Source organism: Taudactylus pleione, unplaced genomic scaffold, assembly GCF_031769625.1.
Source record: "Taudactylus pleione unplaced genomic scaffold, aTauple2 ptg000041l, whole genome shotgun sequence".
NCBI lineage: Eukaryota > Metazoa > Chordata > Amphibia > Anura > Myobatrachidae > Taudactylus > Taudactylus pleione.
This window is the reverse complement of record NW_028284443.1, coordinates 19,232,671-19,246,941: the sequence shown is the minus strand read 5'-3', so window position 1 is coordinate 19,246,941 and position 14,271 is coordinate 19,232,671. Positions and strand designations below refer to the sequence as shown.

The 14,271-nt window shown below is 43.0% G+C and overlaps 1 protein-coding gene across 1 annotated transcript in view; it reads left to right on the top strand.

Annotated features, from left to right (window-relative positions):
* The first annotated feature begins 205 nt into the window (after positions 1-205).
* The window catches only part of MET (MET proto-oncogene, receptor tyrosine kinase), a 174,958-nt gene continuing 160,892 nt past the window's right edge, over positions 206-14,271 (top strand). Inside the window, exon 1 of the mRNA XM_088456256.1 lies at positions 206-424. The gene's annotated coding sequence lies outside the window, so the exon portion shown is untranslated. The remainder of the gene's footprint in view (positions 425-14,271) is intronic.

Below are 14,271 nucleotides of genomic sequence, written 5' to 3'. Positions count from 1 at the left end.
GGGGCTGGCTATTATTACTATATTATTTGCTAGCAACCAAATTGACTTTTGACATTTGACTGGAAAGCTGAATATTGAACTCTTTTAGACTATGCTCATCCTCTATGTGCTCGTCGCTTTATCACACCCCTGGAGGTGAGGAGGAGCTGAGAGTAGTGCTGCTGAGTGCATGGAATCTAATCGGACATTGGCAGCTCCCTCCCTCTCCTGGCTGATCCAGTCTCTGATTCCTACACTACGGATTCCTGAGAAGACAGACTCACTGAGCCGGAGCGGGCAGGAGATCCGGGACTAGTTGCTGTGGTCCCTCTTAATGTGAAGGAAGCTGGGACACAGGCACCTTACACATAGGTGGATGGACATGTGGGTGCTCCTGTCTCTGCCTGTCTCCGTTACTCTCCGGATTATCTACAGCGGGCTGCAGGTAGGATCTTTGCCCTGTCCGGAGCAGGGCAGCCGCTTCCCACACTCACTGTCTGTTGCAGCATGGGGTTAGGACGGTTCCCCAAACTCCAGAGGTGATCGGTGGTACAGAGCAGGGATAGTGCGGGGCCGGGCTGGGGGATAGTTTCTTGTAACTCCTGGATGTGTTGTGTCAGCGGGATGCCGGCGTCAGGAGATCACTGGAAGATGCAAAGGGGATGGCAGGCAGCGCACAGGTGGCACTCGGTAACTGTGCCAAGGGCTATTTAGAGGGATGTGTCTCCCCCTCCCTCTACCCGCCGAAGCTGGGCAGCGCAATGCTCTATAACGGTGTATGGAGGAGGTGCAATATTGCGATCTTATCACATAGGTGCATGCCGGACAGGAAAAGGTTACAGACACATTACAGTAGGTGAAACGTGTATGTAAGTACAGCGGTGTCCTGGCTCCAAAGCGTATAACTGCGCCATAGAGGGCACAGTTACTGTATTAGGCGGAATTATGCTGCTATTTTCCGTTACTCTTTTTCTTGAGGTGTGACATTTATGAATTAAAAACAAATGTATCCCCACCACTATGCCTTCCCCATGTGCCACCAGTAGTCTTACTGATCGTGTGTGTGTGTGTTGTGTGTGTGTAAGATTAAGTATGCGTATATACAGAAATATCCTGAGTATTCAACTGATTACAGTGGTTTCCTGGTGTATTGTGCCAGGGGCAGAGACAATCAGTGAGTTCCTGTGATGATACAGAGGGCCAGGGTGGGAGACTTGGCATGAGTAATGTGTGGGGGGCACTGTACTGATTTATGTAACTGAGCTGGCAGTGTGTGAGCCCATGTGTATATGCAACATGAAACATGTATGTTATGTCACAGCAAACAGCCTTGAAACTATATTGCTTGTTGTCTCCTGTGCTTTGTTTCTTTATAAAAGCAATTAGGAAAATATAACTATTTATATTATTGAACATTATCATATCCAGAAATAAGAATAACCTGATCACTTTGGGGATTACACAATGTTGAAGCAGGATAGAATATGTACGAGGATAGAATGATTATCAGGTTGAGAGGGAGATGTATCAAACCTTGAAGAGAGATAAAGTGGAGAACTTGCCATAACAACCAATCAGCTTCTATAGTAAAACTGTCATTTTTCTAGAGCAGCCTGAATAATGACAGAAGCTGATTGGTTAGTAGGGCCAACTTCTCTCTCATAGATTGAAACATTCCCATAGGGTTGTCTTAAGATGGGTACAGACTATCGGATCGGAACGATATATCGTACACATTGTATTGTGTGGACGCCAGATCCGTCGTTCACGATGGTCATTCATCGCATCATCACATTTGCTGTTCTGCACGGCAGATGGGACGATGCAATGAGTGACGCACTGCTGTTACATGCAGCATGTAACCATAAATTGCACCGTCCTACACCAGATTGTGCAGTGTGTATAGTGCACGAGATATATCGCTACTTTGCATCGTACCATTGTATGGTGTGTACCCAGCTTTAGTCTGCAGTTTGAAGCTGTGATTTCACAGAAAAATTCAATTGACCTTATTTTCACCTCTCACATTAAAATTCAGCATATCTCCATCTAGTTATGTAATAATAGTAGTAATTATAATACCTAATACTATAACTAGATTTTTGCTGCAGCATCTAATCCCCTGTATAATTAAAACTTTGTCTTCCATCTATTACTGAAAACAGACATCTGCTTATGAATTACTTAAGGAAGGCCACTGTGAGAATCAGCATAAGAGAGTATTGTACATCAAATAATAATTTTTATATATATATATATATATATATATCAGGATAGTTATATAAAATAACTCACGCAGCACTCTTTTTAGGGTCTTGCAAAATCACTGTAGTTCCACTGTGTATTAAGGAAGTTCCATATACAGTAAATGTAGCACTGAATACGATTACAACAATAATTCATTATTTTATGTGTTCTTGAATCTGTTTTGATGAAGTGCCATGTATGTTTTCCTGTTCCAATGGCTGCAGGTTGGGGGTAGGGTGAGCAATACCTTCCACGTCTGTGGGCCTATCTGCTTTGCACATAAAGCGAATGTGTGAACTTTGCACCTATGCATGTTGCATACTTTTCTTTCACAAATAACTTTAATTATAGGTCTTAGCAATCATAGTTTCCTGCTATATATCATGTGGATCCTTGAGAGAGATTTGAGAGGGAGCTCTAATGCTTTGGGCTGATGATGATTAAATTGTCACTTGCAAGAATCAGAATAAAATGTGATTATTGTATTTCCTTGTATGATAGTAGTCCATTGCCTGTGTAACAACACTGCTTAAAATGAAACTTGTCATACAGCTTATATATGCTACACTTGCGGTATACATTTGCCATATTCACCTGTTATCTATTCTTTATCAATAGTTGTATTAGTATAAACGTGGCAGTTATGTTATTGTTACAGAGAACCTAGGTCATGATCCTTTACCCTATTATTTGTAAAATGTTGCATAAAGGAGAGAACAGCTGCTATAATGTAGTTTATTTTGTGAATACCATGGCAATAAAAATGTCCTGTATTAGTGACTGATGTAATGAATATTAGTGTCTCTTCTCAGATTATGTCAGTGGTTCAGTTTATGATGTCAGAGTGCTACATATAATCACATTGGAATATCTGGTGCAAAGGGGGCTGAGGGTAGACTGCACATTCTTCTAGAATAAATACATGTCTAAGAAATAACTCGGTGATATCAATAATGTATTTTTTCAAGTTTACTATTTTTTTGATGATTTATTTGATACAAAAAATTAATTCCTGTTCCTGCCATTTGGTTTCATTGTCTAATTTTCACTAAATCAAAGCAAATTAATGATTGGTTGCTAGTAGAGAAAGATTAATCAATTCACTGGTCTGTAAATTAATTCTAAATTCAGCAATCCTCGACAAAGTTGACATTAATTTAACTAATACTTCACACAGATTGGAGCATCAAGCAGCCATGTTTACAATGCAGTGGTACCCAATGATAGTCTATCACTGGAACTCTATTGATTTACCATTATTTCTAACACCCCCCCCCCCAATATATACCAGTGGCGCCCCTGATTTCATTAGCATTGTTTAAAATAAAGACACTTTTAAAATGTCAGTGCAGGGCTGATGCCTCTATTGGAGAGGGGAGTGCAAAAAAGCACATCGTTCCCTCCCCAGGGGCAAGCAAACCCTTGCTGACCACTGCTGGGTCTCTTCATAACATCCGGGCAATGAATGACATTGGGACTGCTGGAGTAGCAACTTTGCCAAGCCAATAGTTTTACTAGAATGGACAGGATTCCCTAGGACCCATGCCTGTTGTACAGAAAAAAACTCCATAATACAAATCCCTCATTCTGCACTTTATTAAATGTTATTTTCTTATCCGTGAAGGGTAGAAAAAGGAAATCACCACAAACAAAAACAACCTGATCAGTGTTAAATAATTAAAACCATGATTATTCAATGGCTGCATGGGAGAATGCTTGTGATTTGCTGGCTAGTTAAGGAGAGACCCAGGAACTTTCAAATGTAATATATCTAGTGTGCAGGGGAAACTATTTAATGGGATTTTGATATGTTGTTTCCAGTTGGGCTGTGTTGGATAAAGAACATATACAGCGGTAAAAATAAATAGGTAAACTATACACTTGTGTCCTCTGTATTATAGTTGACACCAGCCCAACCTGGTATTGGGGATAGTTGGAAAGGGATGTAGTTTGCGGCCGCCTGTCTCAATACCGACATCCGAATCCTGACAAGGGACTTAAGATAGACGTCAAAATACAGACGCCGATCTTAATCCCGACACTGAAATACCGAAGGACGCCAGCCCGAACGACGTAAGTCCGGGGCATCCTTACCGTTAGCCATGGGGAGGGGAAGTGTTATGTTTAGGGACTGTAGCGGGGTTAGGGTTCGGTTTTGGTGGTGGGTTAGGGTTAGGCACTCCTAGGGGGGAGAGTTATGGTTAGGCACCCTGGGGAGAGGGTAGGGTCAAGCACCCCCCCGGGAGGGTTAGGTTTAGGGAGCGGTAAGGGAGGTTAGGGTTAAGCACCCCCAGGGGGAGGTTAGGTTTAGTCACTAGTGGGGGAGGTTAGGGTTAGGCACCACTAAGGGAGGGTTAGGTTTAGGGGGGGGGGGGGTAGGGATAGAGTACTTACCTGCCTTGTCGGGATCTTTTCCCTTTGGGCTGCCAGCGTCGGGATATGAACCAGCGGCTAATAAGTCGCTGGGACTTCATACCCATTCCGTTAGAAATACGGGTCTAAATGTTATATTCAAATTAAATAACCTGTAATTTATCGGCACAGGCACGATTCCAGCGATAAAGCTACTAGATTTATAGCAGCAATTAGTTGTAAGGGAAAACCAACCTGATATTGACTTAAGGCTAATTGTCACTTTAAATCTAGTGGCTATATCGCCCAAATCACGCAAGTGTTTGGAAATTGCAGGCTATTATATATGGGCCATGGGATGTTTATGCTGCACTTTTTTATTTTTTCACTTTAATCAGCACTGGTATTGTGAAATCTGGAGCTAGGATCAGGAGACATCATTTTTATTTTATTTTCATTTGAAAATATTGTAACATTTATAGCATGATTAACAATAGTAATTTACCAACAAACAACCTTTTACATTAGACATAGAGGGACAGGTACTAAGGACATGATTCAGAGTTGTATGCTAACCTGATAGTTGCGTACAACTCTGATGGTTGCCGATCGATGCATGCGCAGGATCTGTACTGTTGCCAATCAGTGTCTGCGATGATGGTCGCAGTACCCCCTAAACCACAGCATGATTGAAATGCTGTGGCTGTTTGGGGACGGAGGAGGGGCAAAAACGACCAGAGTCCTAGATAACAGAATCCCCTTGTCAACATCCCAACCTCCGGAATCCCGAAGCTAAGTAGCGGGGTTAGGGAATGGGTTAGGGATAGGCACTAGGGGGGAGTTAGGGTTAGGCACTGGGGGAAGGGTTAGGTTTAGGCACAAGGGAGGGAGGGTTAGGGTTAGGGTAGACAGAGGGGGATGGTTACAATACCGATATCATAACCCTGTCGGGATGCCGGCGTCGGGATTCTGACTTCCGGGATCCCGTTCTTTCGGCATCCCCATGAGTACACATGTGCAGACACTCATAGCTGCTAGAGAAACTCCAGAAATTCTGTTTGCCACAACTCGTATGTATTTCAACTCAAAATTCACATATTGTGGTAAATGATGCAATATTTCTAAATAAATATTGTATAACTCTGGCCACGCTACATTACAGTTTTAACTACATTTTACATGTTTCCTCTATTAATTATTGCATTATTTACTGTTTTAATGAGTATTGCTGGTTGTATTTTTGTATGTGGCATTTGTCACAGGTGCTTTATTTTAGCTTGTTGTTGTCAAAAGAGATAAATGTTAGTCTAGCTCCCTAGACATCTGTTTTGTATCTTATTGGTATTAGTATTTATTTATTCCACCTCGGTTTTGTCATTGCATTGTGTTGAATTTGAATGCCTCATGCCTGCTGCTTATTGTTCTGTTACACTCTGCATGTCACTTTGCACTTTCATACTCATATGTCTGTGATCCTTCTGTAAATAAAGAATTTTAAAATAAATTAGGTTATGACTATTAGGGAGGAATCCAATCATCCCGCAGCTTATTACCCATGCCATGTGTGGAAATGCTTTTCAATGAAATAGCATTTTCCTCGAATGGTAAATCAGGGGTTAACACGTGGAAACGGCGGAATCAATGGGTTTCCCCACTCGTGATACCCTTGATGGTGTGTATTTCCTCTTATTTTTCCACCTCTGTGAAATGACGCGCACGGTTAACACCGCTAATTGGATTGCCGGCCATGAGTAAATAACTGCGGGGTAAACCCCATGGCTAATTGGATTCCCGCCTTAGAGTAAGTACGAAGCAAGTAGATTGATGCCATTCACATTTTTAGTACTCAAAATAACATATGTGACACCCTGTTACATTCAATTCTATCTTACCATAAGGACTGCGGTGTATTAGCAGAGTATCTGGGTGACAGCAGGCTAGGTATGACCGGAGGGGCTCATTCAGAGATGTATGTAAATTTAATATTTCCATGTTTCTCCGATGTTTCCAGATCTGTGTATGCGCTGGAGCCGCACTCACAGGTGCAGATCTGTTTCTGCAACATCCTGCTGGCATTTGGTGGCACAGTTGATCGAATGCTGTCTTGGCCGCAGCAGCGGATCAGAGAAGATGGCTGGAGGCGTCTATTACACAAGATGCCTCCTGCTCATACTTGCCTACTTTTGAAAGAGCATTTCAGGGAGATTGTGAAAGCAACACCTACGAGCGCATGTTAAACTGGGTGTGTACTGCTACATCTGAGAGGCGGGTCATAAAATTGATTTGTATCCACATGTAAATGAGCCCCAAAGCAGTTAGTAAGATCTGCTTGTTGATGAAAATATACTGATACTTCTCAGAAAATACATGTAGCCATAGGGATCATTGTGCCTTATAACCAATGCAGGGAAATTATACTAATGATCCCATTTGAATGTATATATCTCTGTTTTTTCTTTTATATAACAGTGTCATAATGAGGGTAAGGTGAAATGAGGGAGATTGCTGTACTCTTCAGGGATACAGGGAGATTGCTGCTATTTCAGGGAGTCTCCCTGACAATGAGGGAGGGTTGGCAAGTATGCTCCTGCTGCATTTAGATATTGCCGCCCAGCCGCTGTGTACAATGACGAAATGGCTACCACAATAGTGTCCATCTCTAAATCAGCCCCTGAATCAGCAGAGTTGACTGTCACTATAAAGCACAAGTGGATTGTGCTGGGTGCAGTAGTCCTCCAGACGATAGTTAAACCAGGGTTTAATGCATACTTGCCTACTTTTGAAAACTACTTTCAGGGAGATTGAAGGCGACAGCATAATGTGCCGCCCAAAGGGCGTGACATGGTCTGCCCCAAAGGGCGTGTCTAGCTCCGCCTATGGGTGTGTCGATTGTCAATCAGGGGTGCTAATCATTGGGTACTATTGGCAGGACATTTTATGGTTAATATCAGGCTTGGTTACCCTCCCAACTGTAGCAGGAGGCTCCTGAAAGTACAGAGATAGAGATACAGATATAGATATATAGATATATATATATATATACATATATCACTATCTATCTATATATCTATCTATCTATCTGTCTGTCTGTGTGTATATATATATATATATATAAATATATATATATATATCTCTATCTATATATCTATATCTATATATATCTGAGATATATATATATATATAGAGAGAGAGAGAGAGATATCTATCTCTCTCTCTACACACACACATATATATATATATATATATATATATTCATAAATTGTCCTCACACAATAGTAGTCACTCCCTCATATCCAGTCAGTCACAGGCATTAACTGCACTCTGAAAGGGCACTTACTGACAGCCATCCATTTATTGTCTGTCAGTGAGTGCCCTTTCAAAGTGCACTTAGGAGAAAAGGCCACTTCACATCACTCGCTGACGTCCCCAACAGTACAGCGCTGCGGATCAGTACAGCGCTGCTGTTACTAGGCTCTGCTCCGCCCGATGAAGCCACCGCTGCCGCGCCCGTGCACACTCAGCCACACTGCTGACTAGTGCCGGCCACCGCTACCCACAACCCCGCGGTGGCCGGCCTTTAAATAACATGGCATCGCACGTCGTGATGTCATAACGTTCTCCCGCAGGCCCCGCCCCCCGACATGCCAGAATCGCGCATGCGCAGTGCGCTCATGTCTTGTAAAAACCGTGAGTTAAAGTAAACATTGCGGGGGAGCGGGAGGCTTCATTAAAAAACCGTGAGCCTCCCGCTAAAATCGGGAGGGTAGGCAACTCTGGTTTAATGTACTTGGCCAAAATGTGTGTGGTGTTAAAAATGGAATGCAGTTGTTGGTGCTGGTGGTGGTTAGTCCACACAGTGGTATAGCTTAACCGTTTTATTGGATCAGGTAGAACAACAAGTGGCATATGACACAGGGAGATATATATATATATATATATATATATATATATATAGGCAGCGTGGAGCTCAGGGTTTTGCTGGGCCTTGTAGTGCGCCAGACGTTGTGGTGATTAATACGCCGGCAGATGGTAGCAGTGATGCCCTGTACTATACCGGTGGTTTTATAGTATACTTGCGGTCCAGTTATGTGGCTCTGGGTGGCTCTATATTGTGACAGTCTCCTGGGACCGTTCATCCTCATGGAATGCCAGGGAGTAAAGATGCAGCGCATGTGCAGTAGTATGTGCAAGAGGCTGGTCCTGTCTTACTGAGCTCTGGCAGGTTCTAGAGACCACCGGCTCAGTCCTACCTGTCAGAGGCTAGAGGGAGGCAGCACAGAAGCGCACTCCTTCCAACACGCAGTTGCCAAAATTGTCAAATATATTGTAATGCCACATTGCTTTTCAGTTGATACATGCAGGCTACATGCACTATAATGGGAAAAGTAATAGAATGCAAGTTTGGTGATGAGCAATGGCTGTAAATCAATGGCGATTTGACATCCAACCTGCCCGATGCAAGATCCAGTGGTTTGGAAAGTTCAAATGCAAATCGCTTTTGTTGTGCAGCGATTTACAGCGGGTTTGAAAACCCTAAGGGCCTGATTTAGACTTGGGAATAGAGAGAGATATCCCTCTCAACTGATCATCTTGGTGAAACCATGCTGCAGAGAGATTTACATTTGGGAGGGGGGTGCCCAAACTGACATCTAAATTGTAGAGTAATAATAAAGCTGTGCAGTGTTTGTGGGCTACATGCAAAATCAGCCAGTATCTACCCCACATGTCAAAAAATGTATGTATTTACACCCCTTGCATTGCAATAAGGTTTGTTCAGGTTCACAGTTGAGAGAGATATCTCACTCTATTCCCGTTATTGACAGCTACAGCCTGGCGCTAGCCTATCCCCACAGCAGGGACAGGGCTGTCCCGGCTGTGGTGGCCGCACGCGGGGATCTTGCGATACTTGCGAGATCCCGCGCATGCCCAGTGGAGCCGGCCAGGACAGAGACACAGCGCATCAGCACTAGGCCGATGCGCTGCTGTCTCTAACGGGTAGCGCCGGAGGGGGGATTTAACACTCCCCCTCTCCGGCCGATGAGATGTTCTTACATCTCATCGGTAGTGCTTCCTGCTTCGCCTCAATAAAGAGGCAAAGCAGGAAGCCGTATAGCGGCACGTTAAGCACCGCTATCATACATCTACCCCATTATCACCAGAGGAAGCTCTGATTTCTCTAAGGTTAACCCTTTGTTATATTTAAAGAAACTGACATAAGCCAAATCTCCATTTAAACAACACAGATTTGGCTTATCTCCATTTCATAAATAGACCCCTGTATTTGTCCTCTTCTATTACATCAGGTGGATGGCCGGGCACGTGTACGTTTAAATGGGGAAGTGATGGCACCAATATGTACTATGGGAAGAAGGCAAGCCGATGGAGACAGTGTGATGCTCTGGGCAATTTTCTGCTGGGAAACCTTTGGTCCCGACATTCATGTTGATGTTACTTTGACACATACCACCTACCTAAACATTGCTGCAGAACAAGTACACCTCTTCATGGCAACGGTATGCCCTGATGGCAGTTGTCTCAATCGGAATCGGTATGAATTACCGCTAGACCACTGGCCAGCGGTTCAACTCCCCACAGCTACTGGCCGACAGAGGAAGAAATCCTGATAGTCCCTAGGTAAGTATTCACTAACCTAATCTACCCCCTAACCCTAACCTTCCTTAAGGGTGCCTAACCCTAACCTTCCCCCCCTGTGCCTAACCCTAATTCCCCCCTCTAAGTGCCTAAACCTAACCCCCTTCCCCGCCGCCTAAACCTAAGTCCCCGGGGGGGGGTGCCTAACCCTAACCTCCCCCCGGGGGTGCCTAACCTAACCCTCCCTCCCGCTAGCCTAACCTCTCGGGGGGGTGCCCAACCCTAAGTCCCCCCCGGGAACCCTAAACCTAACCATCCCCCCCCCCCGCTGTCCGCTGCGGCGCCCGGCATCCGCTTGATCGGGATGCCGGGTGCCAGTCTCCATACGTCGGTCAAATGACAGGCGTCTAGATTTAGACGCTTGTTATTCGTCCCTAGTCAGGATAACAATGTCTGGAAGCCGGCGGTTGGCATTCCGTCCGTCGGCTTCCTAAATGTATACTGTCTCAATCAGCAGGATACTGTGCCCTGCTACACTGCAAACATTGTTCAGGGATGGTTTATTCCCTTATGGTAGTGGCCTCTTTCAGTAGGATAATGCTATACTTCAAAAATTGTTCAGAATGGTTTGAGGAAGAAGACAAAGAGTTCAAGGTGTTGACTTGGCCTCCAAATTTCCCAGATCTCAGTCCGATCGAACATCTGTGGGATGTGCTGAAAAAACATGTCAGAACCATGGAGGCCCCACCTCGCAGCTTACAGGACTTAAAGGATCTGCTGGTAACGTCTTGTAGTCAGATACCACAGGACACCTTCAGCGGCCTTGTGGAGTTCATGTCTCTATGGTTCAGAGCTGTTTTGGCGGCATGAGGGGGACCTACACAAAATTAGGCAGGTGGTTTTAATGTTATGGCTGATCAGTGTATACTAGAACATTAAGAATTATTTTTAAACTTTAAATACTATGAGGTCAAAACTAATGTCACAACTGAGTTCATGTGACTTCCAGAAGAAATTATGCTCTAACCATGCCTTTCCTCTCAAATTCTAGCTCTATTACTAAATTTAGCACTCAACAAATAGACAGCTGCTGATAGTTCATGCTCTTTCCTCCCTATCTTCCCCTTCTGTGTCACGCCTGTCTGTCTGCCCCTCCCATTTAGAATGTAAGCTCTCACGAGCAGGGACCTCTTCCCTCATATGCTTCTCTTTACATTTTCTTCTACTCTTTACTCCCCATAAGGGCACCTAACATGTGATTGCCAACTCCTGGCTGCTTATTGTGAGTGCTTTAATCGCTATTACAGAAATGTATATAAATCGTGTCCTTGTTCTGCACTGTAATGTACTGTAAGTTACTTGTTTCTTGTTCACTTATTAGTTCTATGTACTATGAAAGGCGCTGCGGAACACTTGTGGCGCCATATAAATAAAGGATAATAATAATAATAATAATAATAATAATAATAATAATAGTTTGAGTAAATAAGAAAATGGTTATCACCAATATCTATGCCAATTCAATCATCAGCTCCCCACATCCTGCTTCCCTGTCATCTGGGCTGAAAAACTGGCAGTGACTGATAATTGGTCATATCCCTATCCTACAATATTAGCAATAAGAGATGAAGCTTTGGTTAAAATCACCAAGGAGCCCCAGGCAGAACATAGCAACTGATAAAAGGCTGTCCCTGAGGAGAGTGCATAGCTCTCACTATCTCTATTCTGCTGGGTTCAGACACAACCATGCCACCAGGCCACACATGAGCATAGAGAAATCATTGTGAAAATGGAGGGGAGGAGCTCTATCCTACCATGGAAAGATCACCATAGGGAAAACCTACTAAGGCCCCACACTTAGGGCCCAGAGAAAAATGCCTCCTGGAGTTACACCACTGGACTACAATAGTAGTGAAACTTTATTAAACGGCAGACATATCTGTGATATCTTCGGCTTTATTGCATTACTAAATAGGAAATGTACCTAAGTTTGCCCTAATCCTGTGGAAACTTGTTTTACAGCATTAACAGCTTAACATTAAATTAGCCCCTAAGTACAGTATGTCCTTTAATGTTAGGAGTAAGGTTGGAGCGATCTTCAGAGTGTAACAGATATGCAGCACTGGTGCTTGTATTTTATACTTTCCAGAGTTGAGCAAGTAGTTGATTACAAATGTTCTTGGAAGGTCAAAGTTTTGTGAAACAGAACAATCTCTCTAGTCATCATTCTGTAGTTGACACACCTGCTGTTATTGTTTAACTAAACTGATAACATCACCTATGCTAATTAATGGAGTGAAATTTTTATACACAGGGCACACGTCCGATAAGTAAAGGAACATGGTCACAAAATTGAAAAACTTAATAGATTTAATGTAACAAAATAGAGCACTTTGTAGAAAAATGGAAAAAATATAATTAGACTTTACTAAAATCCTCCTATACTGGGCAGGCAATCAGAATCAGTCAGTGTTATATTTCCTTAGGAATGAATATTAGGGATATATTTACTAAAGGTCAGTTTTAATAGATGAAAATCGAGCAACATCGAAGTTGAGTTTCTGGGGATCAATCACATATTTAGACAATTTTTTATTTGTTTTTTTAAGTATTAGTAAATGTGTGATTTAGTCCCAGAAACATAACATCAATGTTGATCAATTATCATCATATATATATATATATATATATATATATATATATATATATATATATAACAATTTATTTTCATTTACGGACAAAGAAAACCCCCAAAAATTGTAGCTTTAAAAATAATGTTGTGTTTTCAAAACAAAAATGCGTGGCGTGTTAAAATGAGAATATTGTTATTATCATTACTATTACACTTATTTATAGTGCTGTACACAGGGCAAAACAATAAGACAGTACAGGGCAAAACAGTACAGAACAAATAGCACTAAAAATCTCGACACAGACACTGATGCAATGTGTGCAATTGAACTGTACAGTGTCAGCCGAAACCTGTAGCTATTAGCGTGGGTGCAAATGACAGGTCTAGTTCATCTGAAAAAAACAAAAACAGATGATTGGAGTCCAGAGCCAGAGACCCCAAGGAGGATGTGTGGCACATGTGCAAGAGAAGTAGGTAATGAGAAGAGGAGGGAGGAAGGCCCTGCTCATGGATCTTACATTCTAAAGAGAGCGGGGAGACAAACAGAAGACAAGGAGCTAGTGTAAGGGGAGCTAAGGGCAGAAAACAGGAGTGGGAGAATTGGAGAGTGCAATAGGTGAGGTATATTACGTGGTGATATGGTTATGTGGTGGATGGACATGCTTTTGTGAACAGGTGGATTTTCAGCGCCCGCTTGAAGCAATGCAGGCAGAATACCCACAGTCTGCAATTCTTTTAGCCAGTTAGACTGTTTGATACCTGACTGGATGCAATTTACATTATGTTTGGGCCTAAAATGATTTCTACTGAACCTGGTCAATCAGGTCTGGGCTGAACTGGGACGAAGTTCCAGATCAACCTCTTTGACCAATTGTGCCATATACAGTAGTATCCTGTCTTTCAGCCTGAACTCCTCATATGTAGCCAAATTGGGCATAGAACTGACTGATATATCCAACTCCTAACTGGCTGGATACCTTAAGCTAGGTACAGAGCTGAAAGATTTTAGGAACAGTCCATATATTTTTTTCTGACAGCTAAAGTAATACAGAGAACATCCAATTTATTGTATACACGCTACACAATTATCAAACAGTAAATTTCTTGAGATTATATTTTTCCATGCAGTTTGTCAGATGGTGTCATTTGCTGCACAACATCGGCTTGTCAGGACCGATGAACGGCGTGCACTCTTGATGTCAGGAACCAATCTGATGGGTTTGTGACATACTTGCCAACTTTCAATCTGCCCTCCCCGGGAGAAGCCCGGGGAGAGGCAGCAGTTGGGCAGTGATGGGGACGGGGCTGGACCATTCACGTCATTAGAACCTGCCCCCTCCCGGTGAAACCCAATGAAGTACACATATTTTAATAGGGGGCGGGCTTTCAAATACGTTTCTCCTCATTCTGCCCACTTCACTAGGACGTGGGCAGGATGTGGGAGAATTGACTACATTCGCGGGTGGCTA